The sequence below is a fragment of the Falco biarmicus genome, chromosome 10 (assembly GCF_023638135.1).
Source record: "Falco biarmicus isolate bFalBia1 chromosome 10, bFalBia1.pri, whole genome shotgun sequence".
Lineage (NCBI taxonomy): Eukaryota > Metazoa > Chordata > Aves > Falconiformes > Falconidae > Falco > Falco biarmicus.
The window spans coordinates 9226414-9237805 of record NC_079297.1 but is presented as its reverse complement, the minus strand read 5'-3'; the positions used below and the strand labels follow the sequence as shown (position 1 = coordinate 9237805).

The 11392-nt window shown below is 41.6% G+C and overlaps 1 protein-coding gene across 2 annotated transcripts in view; it reads left to right on the top strand.

The window, feature by feature from the left end:
• The first annotated feature begins 1061 nt into the window (after positions 1-1061).
• The window catches only part of ZNF217 (zinc finger protein 217), a 28804-nt gene continuing 18473 nt past the window's right edge, over positions 1062-11392 (top strand). Inside the window, exon 1 of one of the 2 annotated variants that reach the window (XM_056353879.1) lies at positions 1062-1218. The gene's annotated coding sequence lies outside the window, so the exon portion shown is untranslated. Of the gene's footprint in view, positions 1219-1707; positions 1890-11392 lie in introns of those variants that run through there. The other variant, XM_056353881.1, reaches the window with a different exon arrangement.

Genomic DNA, 11392 nt, shown 5'->3' with positions numbered 1-11392 from the left:
AAAAAAAGAGAAGAAACCCATGTCATTTTAGTTGCAATTATTTTAGGAATGCCCTCCATTCAGGCAGGATGATTTTTATATTGGAGCAAATAAGCCCCTGGGTGTGATGTAAAGCTACTGATGTAAACTGAACTGACTTTAACAGGTCTCGGTGTGGCTTTGGGGGAAAACCAGGACGGAGCACAGGGAAGCTCACCTCTCCGATCCCGCTGGCTTGGGGAAGGTGCTAACCTCGGAGTCTAGCAGAGATTAAGCACTTTGCTAGCAGGGGTACAAGTTGCTTTTAAGCCCTAAAAAGCTCCTCAGTTCCAAGCGGAATACTTGGGAAAAAAAAGATATTTTAAGGCTTTGTTTGCTGCATGTAACTGCGCTGCAGCCTGGCATCTCCCGAGCAGCAGCACTAGGCCCGCCGAAAAGCTGGGCGCTGCCGGCTGGCGGAACAAACGCAGAATACGGCCATCCTGGGGGTTTTGGCTATGTTTTTCCTCATGTTTTTGGGTAACGCCGTGGGGTATGCAGGTTTACCCCCTCCAGAGGCCGCTCCGCCACGCGGGGCGCCTCATCGTGACATGCACGACAGAACGGTGGCTCGGGCCTTTTCACCCCTCAACGACCCACCGACGGCCACCGCTTACGACGCGCATTGTTGTTATTTACATGTGCAAAGAGGGGGCTATAGGCGCGGCCCAGGCCGATCCGGCCCGTAATGGCCCCCGCCGGGGTGCTGCTTTATGCCGGGGCGATACGGGGCTTTATACAACCGCCCTCCGCTGCGTTTTGTTATTCAGGCAAGATAGCCATCGCCCTGAATCACAAAACACAATGGGGCCCCGACCCGCCGCCGTTGCGGGGCCGCGCACCGCCGCCGCCTCCCGCGCTCCCCCTCAACGCCGCGGCGACGGCACAAAGGCGGCGATGGCCGCCTCACGGCCCGGCGGGCACCCCGCGCCGCCGCGCGCTGCCCGGCGCCGGAGCCCCGCCCTCCTCGAGCGGGGGCGTGGCTTCGTGACAATCGGGGTGGGCGGGGCCGGGCGCTGGGGCTGCCCGAGCAACAGCTGCCGCGCGAGCGGTTTACAAACAGTGCCCCGAGCGCCAGCGCCGCCGAGTCCGGGCTCCGGCGGCACCGCGGGCGGGCTGGCGGGCGGGCGGCCACCCCCGCTCCCCTCCTCCCTCTGCCCCCACCTCAGGATGCCGGCCGGGGAGGCGGCTCAGGCACAGGTGAGGGAGGGCTGGGGGTCAACTTCCAGGAGGCTCCGGCCCCCGCTCCCGTCCTCCTCCCCCTCACAGGGGGCACCTGAGGGAGGCGCAGCCCCCTTCCCCTCGGGGCGGCCTCTGCCGTGAGGGGCCGGTTGTGTGACTGACCGGGGGGGAGGGGAGGGGAGGGGGGGCAGCTGCCTTCCGGGACGTTTTAAGGGGGCTGGGGGGGGGTGGGTATACCCCCTCTTTGTGAGGGGGGAGCTCCAGGGTACGGGCCCCCCCCCACCCCCGCAGAGCAGGGCCGCCCATCCCCGTGCTGTCCCGGCGCCTGGGAGGCTGGTGAGGCGCACTGACCGCCCCCGGGGAGAGGAGGAGGAAGGGCAGGTGTGGGGGGGGCGCTCCCGGGGGCGGGGGGCCGGGGAGGGGGCCAGGTGTGTGGCAGCCGGCCCACCCCGGCTCGGCCTCGCCCCCTCACGCGGCGGAGCGGCGGCAGGTAACGAGCCCCTCCCGTCACCCCCGGGGGCCGGCCCGCAGCGCCCGCGGGCGGGCAGGGGAGCCAGCGGCAGCGGCGGGCGCGGAGAGAGGGAGGGAGAAGCCCTTCCCCTGCTCCCTCCCACCCGCAAACTTCTCGCTGTCCCCGGTTTCCTTCTCCTGCCCGGGATCGCCTCCCCCGCCCCTGCTGCCCCCCGCAAGTAGGTGTCCAAACTTGCATTGTATACCTGGGGATTTGCTCTTAAATACTCCGGGCCTCGAGCCTGGGCTGCGGGGGGGGGGGGGGGGCTGGAGCGGGAAGAGACTTATTTCTTTGTGAGTCAAAGATGTTCCTGGAAGAAGGATTTGTAGTAAGTGGCTCATGGAGGGGGGGGCTTGTGAGTGAAAAGTTTATTGATCCGCATTGCCAGGGTTTGTTTCATTTACCTTTGTCTTCAAAAGACTAAACCCTTCCCGGTAATTTCTTAGGCATCGTGGTTTTTTTTTTTTTTTTTAAGGGAGTAGGAAGTTTAGAAAATAAATAAATAAGCCTCAACTGACTTCTTAAACAACAAAAGAGGTTGCCAGGCGAGGACAATAAAATTCTAGAATATCTAGAGATTGGATTTCATTCCTGTTCCGTGATACCCACTGGACTTTCTGGGTGTGAGGTTTTGTTTGTTTCCCACACAGAAGACCTGCAGCCAAAGTAAGGTCTGTATGTACTCTAATGAGCCATCCCATAAAATGTGCTGTGTGACTCCCAGTAAGTATTTGAATTGAAGTGTAATAGTTTTGAAGTGGCGGTGAACAAAAATCTTTATGTTGGGTTATTGATCCGCTGATGAAAGGCGTTTGAATTTGAAAAGGGCTTGGTTTAGGGGTTTTGTGTGTTTAAAGGTTTTTTTAAGGCAATAACATTTTTTTTTCCATTTCTGAAATGACCTTGAGCTTTAAAACTACATCAGTTTCTACCAGTGGGTTTGAGGGGGAGGCCGTAGCAGAAGGATCTAGTGAAAATCGAAAATAGAAATAGGAACTGAAGTAGATGCAGTGAAATATTTTCTTATAGAAGTATGTGAAAAGGGAAGTTTTTGTAAGAATGTGTGAAAAAGGAGAGAGGGAAATAACGCAGTTTCAGATACAAGGAGAGAGAGGGAGCATATCATTCTTCACATTTTATTAGGCCCTGAAATGCAAGAGTGATATGATCTGGAAGACACAGAAATAAAACGCCTAACTACAAGTTGAATAGCAGGCATTGACTTGCTGACCAATGCTTACATGCTTGGTGGTTGGTGGGGGCTGGTTTTGTGTCTGCAAAGGTATCAGAGCACAGTGCTATGACAATGGCTTGCAAATGCTTTAACGCCATGTTTTATTGCTCTTAAGAGCTCTTACTAACTGTAGGTTTGGGAATAAGACTAATACTTAAATTAGTGATGTCCACACTAAGGTTTAAGCGTTTCCATGGATAATATAAAAGGACATTTTCAAATAAGTAGGATAAACTGCATTCTTTGGCAGAGGGGGAGGGAAGAGGGAAAGGGTGGAGGTTTTTTTCTTTTTTCTTCCTCTTACTAGTTCTGTAACTGAGACAATATTTTAAGATCTGTAGCAGGAATGTGGCTTTGTGATCACTAATTTTTCTGTAACATGTTTTTCATGAGCAATATTGTAATTCTGTGCAAAATATTTGGATTTTGTATCAAGTTCGTTCTTGAAATCAGTATGAGTTATCAAGTTTTGTTTTTTTTAAGTTTTTAGGATGATGAATATGAAAAACAAATAACTTTAGAAACATGTTATTATAGTGATTATTGATTGGCTTGGCCTACAGCCAAGCAAACTCTTCTGCATGCACCAGAGTTGCTGATTTAAATCCTATAAATTCTTTTTCATATGTTGGCCTTTTTGAATCATTAAACAGTACGTATAGCTAATTTAAGATCAGTAGATCAGTTTTTAGTTAAGGTTGTTCAATTACGTCTTCATCGCTTTGGAGTTGGTTGAATGACTTGACATGAGATTAAGCACAACAAAAGAAAAGGCAGGGGAACAACAGCTGCCTTCCAGTACCAGAGCACTAGTATTCTGAGCAGTTAAGCATTCTACCTTTTAGTATTACGTGGTGTCAGGTTTAAATGTTAATATTTATATTTGTCTTTACAAGAATCTTGAGCATTCTGATAAAACATCAGACACTCAAATCCTGGTTATTCGTGTTTTGGCGTTGTTTGTCTCTTGCATTTGTAAGAAAATTATCTTAAGATCTTATACTGAGTGAATTGATCTCTTAACTTTTAAGACAAAAGTAGCAAACAGTCACCACTAGTTTGTACTTGTTTAGTTACTGTGTGGTAAGAACTTTAAGGTGTGTCCTTAATGGCAACTGACGATTCTTGCTGCGAAGCCTTGTTTATTTTAGGTAGATGTTTTATACAGAATTTCCAGTGGGACAAATTACTACACTGACTGCACTTATTCTTTCTGAAGACTGGCTGTAAGCATAAGAGAATGATTTTGCCATGCTGCAATCAATATATATTTTAAAATTGAAGCCATTAAGTTTTGCTGTGTATTTTGAGGCTTTTCTCCTACTTCCTTTGTTTAAACATTCTTAAACAGTGCATATCATATACGAATTTAAAACATTCATATGGCACTATTGGGGCTGAATTTAAATTTAAAATGAATACTTACATCCTTCTTGATCAAAATAGAAAAAACATTTCTTTAAATAAGTGGATGTTTTCTGGTTTTGAATGTGGTAAGAAGGCTATATTTGTATCTTGTAAACAAAGTTTCATATTAAGTAGTCTTTAGAGAATGGCTTCCAGGCTTTGGATTAGAGAATTTTCTTTCTTTTTTTTTTTTTTTTCTTCGTTTTAAGTGAATAATGTTTTTTTTGTTTTGCTTTGTTTTGGTAGGGGTGGGGAGAGCAAGATTTAGGGTAGAGGCTAGAAAGAGGAAGATAATAAACTTTAGCACCTTTTATCAGGCTGTCTTACACAAAAGGTTACTTCATTTTGGTTTCCCCTTTCATTAGATCTCTCAAAAAATTCCTTTTTGAGCACTTATTTCTAATCTTCAGAATCTATCTTCTCCTTACTATATTTTCTTTTAGAACTATGTTGATAGATTAATATCATATTTTATCTGAACAAAGTGCTAAATTATTACTGTAATCAGGGGGAAATAATTTTAAAAGGGAACTGTGTGTTTCACTTAGACTTTCAAAACTGTGATTACAATAAGCTTTTAGTTACAAAAATTTGAGAGTTTGTAATTAAGCTCTGGGGAAATGTTAAGTACATTTTAACTTCCCTTTGTTCTTTGGGACTTTTTGTTGTCTCAACTCTTTCTAACCTGAATCTTGGTTTGGAATTCATTGTCCTAGTAAAAGATTCCATACACTGTATATGTAAATACACTCCCTCTTTCCTGTGTTATGAAATGCTGTAACTACTGCTGGCATATGGAAAGAACAGTCACCCCCCCTTTCCTTAAGGTAAAATGGGCTAAGCTTGCTTTTCTTTGCAAGAAGCTGAAAGAAGAGTTTGACCTTTGAACTCACCCTCACACTTCCACACTGCTTTCAGGATGATTAAATAACCAAGGATATTTGCCCGTGTCTTATGCTTATTTATCTCACTTAAAATGTTCTAATACTTAACTGTTGAGGTATTGTCTTTAAATATAGCAAGACAGTACATTTCAGTTACAGCAGGGCTGCCATTTGCCAGCTCAGCCCTCTTATTTCTGAGACTCTTGATTTAGAACATCAGCGTTCCAATCAGATATTCTTTCCACATCTCATAACTACATTAATTTCAAACTGCTATTTACTTTTAATGGACTTTGAGTAATTTCTGATGACCCCTGACCCCCCTTTTTTAAAGGTGACTTCAGTAACAAAAAAGTTTTTCTTTCTGGTGCATTAATACGATCAGGGGATTCTGCTGACTACTGTATGCATGCTTTTAGAGAGATGTGACTCATACCACAAGAGATTTGCAACTGAATACAAAAGTAAGGAAAAGGATATGACCAAGCTATGTAAGATTCTCAATATGCGTTGTATTTTAGGATTAAAAAAAACAAACACACTTCTCCAGCCTGAATTTACCTAGGTTTTTGTGCACCTCCAAACAGAAAGCTACTCTCAAAACTATTTGCTTTTAGAAATCAACTTTTTTTCAATGAAATTCCCAAATAATCTTGTTTTGTTGCTGATGAAAACTTGTTTATGGCAAACCTGGTTATATGTCAGTGGGGGGAAAAAATATTAAAATTTCTATTGTTGTAGTCATATGATTTTGGTCAGAGCATAGCTTATAGTTTATCATAAATCTAGCTCTTGATTTTTCTTCCTTAACTTTTTTTTTTTAAGGGGGAGCAGTACTTTAAGTGGTATGATAAGAACAGACTTTCAATTTCAAAGTGTAACAATGTATGTGCTGGGAAAAAATGAGTTATAAATCAAAAATACAGGTGACATACTTCTTTCAAAATACAATGCCTTTGAGTTCATTGCAGAAGATTGAATTAGTTATTGGCCTGCCTTGAGAATTTCAAAAGAAAGTACAAGAGGAAATGTGGTTAGAACATGCAGGAAAATTATGTAGATCAGCATGACTTAAAGATTTGAGCAGAAACCCTTCCAAATATAAGTGAATAATTGACTGGATAGGGATTTTCTATGTGCTAAAGATTTTATGTAACTAAAAGTATCAAAGTCTGAGTTTGTTTATGCGCAATGGGTACACTTGCATTTTTCAGTGTAATAAAGTGAGTGCAGTTTACCTCTGCCATAAACTACATACGGGAAGTTAAAGGCACTTGTATTGTGCTTACGCTTTATCATGATAGTTGAGAACTGGTTTTGTGAAATCCTTGGGGTTATGTCAGCCTCTCTTTGTTCTGGTACACAGGTAGGAAGAAGCAAATTAGATGTACTCCAAAGACCATGATGATTAAGTACACTGTAAGGAAAACAGATGTAAAGATGGTCCAGAGAAGCCACAATTTCTGTTTATCTTTACTGGTTTTCTAACCTTTTTTTCTTATGCTAGTAGAATTTGTATGTGAAACTGCCTGTTTGAAAGATCGGTTTCTTGAGGACGCTAACTGCCCTTTCTAGGTCAGTTTGGCACTGTGAAGCCCTGTAGGTTGGAGTACATCATCCCATACATCCCTTCAGTCCTCCAGTGGGAGGTAATGTAATGCTAGGCAATTAAAAGTTTAGTCTCCATCAGTCTATTCGAGTCTGAAGGTCTCCCACCTGCATGGAAGAAAGGAGGCAGCTATTTGAAGTGTCTATTTCTAGCACTTTTCTATTTTAGTATCTTCAGATGCTAGTCCAGGGGATGACTTAAGTAGAAGTAAATGTCTTTCCCTAGGACTGCGTACCTTTTTCCATATTTCAAGACTGATTTTTGTAAATAAATAATTGTGGGTATGTTTGAAAGTGACAACTTCAAAGTGCTTTGCAGAGGGGAGGGGTAAGAAGTTACTGCTTTTTCTTCCAAGGTACAGGGTTTTAGCAGTGTTGGGCAAGAGATTCAGAGTTGAAATCAGGTGAGAGCACTAGGGAAGTTTAATGGCCTTAGCAAAGTGAACTCTTTGGAAGTGACTCCTTGTCTCAAATTCAGGAATAGTAGGAGAGTATCTCTTTTCCTGTTATTTCACCTATGGTGCCCAAAGGGATGCAACTTACCTATAATTGCTATGGAGGAACTCCTGGCTCTTGAGTAATAAGGAATTAAAGTCTAATTTGGTAAACTCTGAATTTACCACTTCTTTGTAGTTGTGGCTACTGGAGAGACCTAACATCCTTCTGCCAAGAAGTAAGAAAGTTGATTGTGCTTTTAAGGTCTCTGAAAATGCCTTCTTTCAGATGAGAACCAAGACTAAACACATAAGGCAGTCTATGTAAGGTGAGACTGACTCAACAGTAAAAATGTATCACTCATTCCACCAAGAGAGTCTTTACCTGCTGTGGAGAGAACAATAAACTGTTTTGTAAGGTAAGGGGTCATTGCCAGTTTAAGTGCATGTAACTTCTTGATTTAATGAAGTTGCATCATCTTATAGCAGTGGTGAAATGTGTCCCAGACTTGTTTAAAATAGGATCACTCTTGTGTCTTTCAGCCTTTCTACAACAGGTATTGGCTGCTTCATGTTGTCTAAAGTACACTTTGGTTTTGTGGTTGCTGAGAAATTCCCTTCTAATCAGAGGGGAAAAAAAGGAAAAAAAAAATCTGGCTGTTAGAGCAGTCCTCCTGAACTTTAGAAGTCAATACTTATTTGTAGCACTTCCTCCTTTAATGCCAAGAATTAGTCTCTTTTATATTTGCTCTTGCTCAGTGGAGGAAAAACATGTGCAAAATGATGTGAGCTTATATGTTCTCTGCTTTAAAAGGAATAATTACATCTTTTGATAGAAGAGGCATTCAGCTCAATGAGGAGACACATTCAGCTCATCCATCCTCTGCCAAAACACTGTTAGACATATAGCCTTAAAGAAAAAGGGACTCCACAGGAAAAGGTTTTTTAGAGAAAGGATATCCTTTGTTTCTATTAGTATAGATGTCTGAAATGTGGGGGAGGAAGTTTTCCTAATATTGTTCATTATTAACTACTAGTTATTTTCCACTGGTGATTAAAATCCTGTTTGCTAGACTTCAGGAGGAAAATTACTTGCATGTATGTCTGTTTTATCTGACTGTAAAAGAGCTTTCAGCACAAAATCTAGTTTCTAAAGTGTTTGTGGAGAAATGCCTGGATAATAACATTCTTGCATTCTGGTGCATATGTCTCTGTCTCTTCACTTTGTTTTTATGAATTGTCTTAGTATCATTGCATTGGAAAGCTTTGCAGTGGTGTTAGAAGGGTGTGTAACTGAGGAAAACAGAGTAGCCTCTCTCTTGGAGAGGATAAAAGATAAGCCATAAAAAACCCTCTTAAGAGTTTAAGTTCAGGATAACTTCGAAAACTTCAAGCCTTGAGGATGAAGACTAACAAGGGGACTTAAGTTTGCAGATTTAGGGAGTGCGAATTCCAATTTGGGGTCATCTTTTATGCTCTCTTTTCAACCTGTAAGTCTTCCGTTCTGATCTTTCTGCAACTGAAACAAACAACTCTCTTCCTCCCCTCCTCCCCCTAAATCTCCATTTCCTTTAAAAGTATTCATGTTAGTTCTTTATCAGACTGAACTGTTAACAAACTATTTAAAAACATTTTTGTTCTTGAGCACTTGGTGTAAAAATCTGTGTGTGGATGAGAATTTTAGGTGTACTCAGGTGCTGCTCCATTAACAAAGAAATACACTGGGAAGTTGTGTTAAAATGATATACTGTTAAAAGCTAGAAGGGAGTAGCTCTCTTCCCTTCCCTAGAAAGCAATAGAACACACAGTAATGAAGAGTAAGTTATTGGCTTCATGTAGTGTTAGGAAGAAAAGCAGATTCTTCTGCTACTCTGCAAAATAATGTTTTATCTGTGCTGACTTTTATAGCTTTCCACTGTTTTAACTTAAGTCATAGGCAGATGGACAGTTGTACTCTCAGAAATAAGGCCACAGGCTGTGCAGCAAATAGTGTGTCATCTTCCCTAGATTTAGGGACTATCCTTCCTTCAGATTGGGGTAGAAAGGACGTTTCTGTCTAACAAAGGAAAACATCTTATTGCGTGAGGTGTGATGTGTATATGTTTCTTCTTAAATGGAGAAAGGAAGTTATGTGGTTCCCATAAACTCCCTAATACCTGTAGTGACAAACTTGAAATTTCATGCTGTGGATGTTTGGAAATCTGACTAATGTTTTGGAGCAGTTGGTAAATTAGAACCTCGCAATAACACTTTGCTTCCCTTTCTGACTAAACACAGGAGCCTATGAAGGCCACAGCACACCCGACGTGCTTGTACAATGGAACCATTGTCACCCATGGGTTCTGCAAACACTACGCTATAACCTGGGACACTATAGGTACTATCTGAAAAGTTTGGAGCTCTTGAATATTGTGAGCGACTACTTAGGGATGGTATTTCTGCTTAATAGTCTGTGTGTACACTAGGTGTGGTACAACTGGTTTAACTTTATGCAATGATACATATGTATATATAAAAAAATGCACTACATAAACTAAGTTCAGCCTCTGCTCAGGCTTTTATTTGAGAATTTGAAGTTATATCTATTTATGCATGAGCCACTCTGCCTATGATCAGTATTATACCTGGATATAGATGTACCCCGACAAAATAGATAATACCCATAAGGTAGTTTTTTATTTGCGGTCTCAATGAGGAAAAAGTGATGTTAACTGGTTCATTTTATTTATGTTCATTAGACAGAACTGGAACCACTATTCTGAAAAAGCAAAACTTTTAGACTGAAATAAAGAAAAGTGCTTAAATAACTTGTGGTTTCCAATAAGCAACCAGCAGTATAAAATGTATTTCATTAGCAATGCCAAAGAGCAGCAACCTGTTCTGAGGTATAAACAAAAAAGAGAAAAGAATGTTTCATGTAAAATGACTCTTTATATCCTGAAACATCTTTAAACATGAGGAGTTAGGGGTTTTTTGTTTTAAAGGAGAATTGAGAGTTACCTAAAAATTTCTCAAGTCAAATAGACAGTAAAAATGAAGGTGGTTAATCTGCAGCAGCTGGTGCTCTGGTGGGTTTTTGAGTATGGGTTTCTTGTTCTTTGGCGCTGGATTATGTAGGACTTTGAAACTTTGTGGAACCTTAGGGTAGTGAAAGAAGCTCTGGGTGTCTTTTAAATGCTGGATCTGTTAAGAGTTTGTTCAGGTAGTTATGTCTGAGTACTTCTTGTACACAGAAAAGTAACTAATTATCATATAGTTAGTTGTAGCTTTTCTAGTTTTCTGGCTTCTATTTTTAAGGAAGTGTTGCAGCAACTAGGTAACTTCTGTAATTGTTCCAGCTTGCTTTTTATGGCTTAACGATAGTTTTGCTAGCATAGAATTAGCCAGCTATAGGGTTTTTTTTTCCTGGTACTAGCTGTGCAACTTTTATTCCCAGTGCTTTGTAGTGTTTTAAGATGAGAAATTCAATGGTTAGACTTTGCTGTTCTCTGAAAGGTGTGTCTAGAGTTTTTATTACATATTCATGGACATTTTGAAATGCAGGAAGTAGAAATGCAATAAAATTACTACTGATGGGTCATTTCCCAAAGAAATCTTAGAGAGAATGTAATATGTTGTCTTTGGTTGTGTAATTTAATAAAAAGAAATTAAACTTCTCTACAGGCATTTAATTAAAACTTTCTCTGTTTTAATAATCCATTTATATGCAGCAGCTTTTTGGTGTGGTTCTTTGGTTGTGTGGCAAGTGCAATGAAAACAAGATGTTCTCATCTGTCCAGTTCAATCTTTATATATGTTTTGTGGTGTTTATAAATATAATGGGTATCGCTGCAAACCTGTTGAAATATTTGACTAAAGGCCATATAGCCAAATATAAATCAGTTGTGAACTGAAGTTTGCTAAATGCTCAGGCTCTGGACTGTTGGAAGAATAAAGTACAATAGATGGCATCCTGCAGTTAAGAATTTGCTACTTCTGGACAGATTAGTCCAGGAAATGTCCACGTGTGCTGAGCAAGACGGGTTCCTCTGCCAGTCTCATTCACCGCAAGGCAGTTGCAGCAATCACTGGAACATGTGGGCACTGGACTCTGGGGTGACGTGCATATTGACAT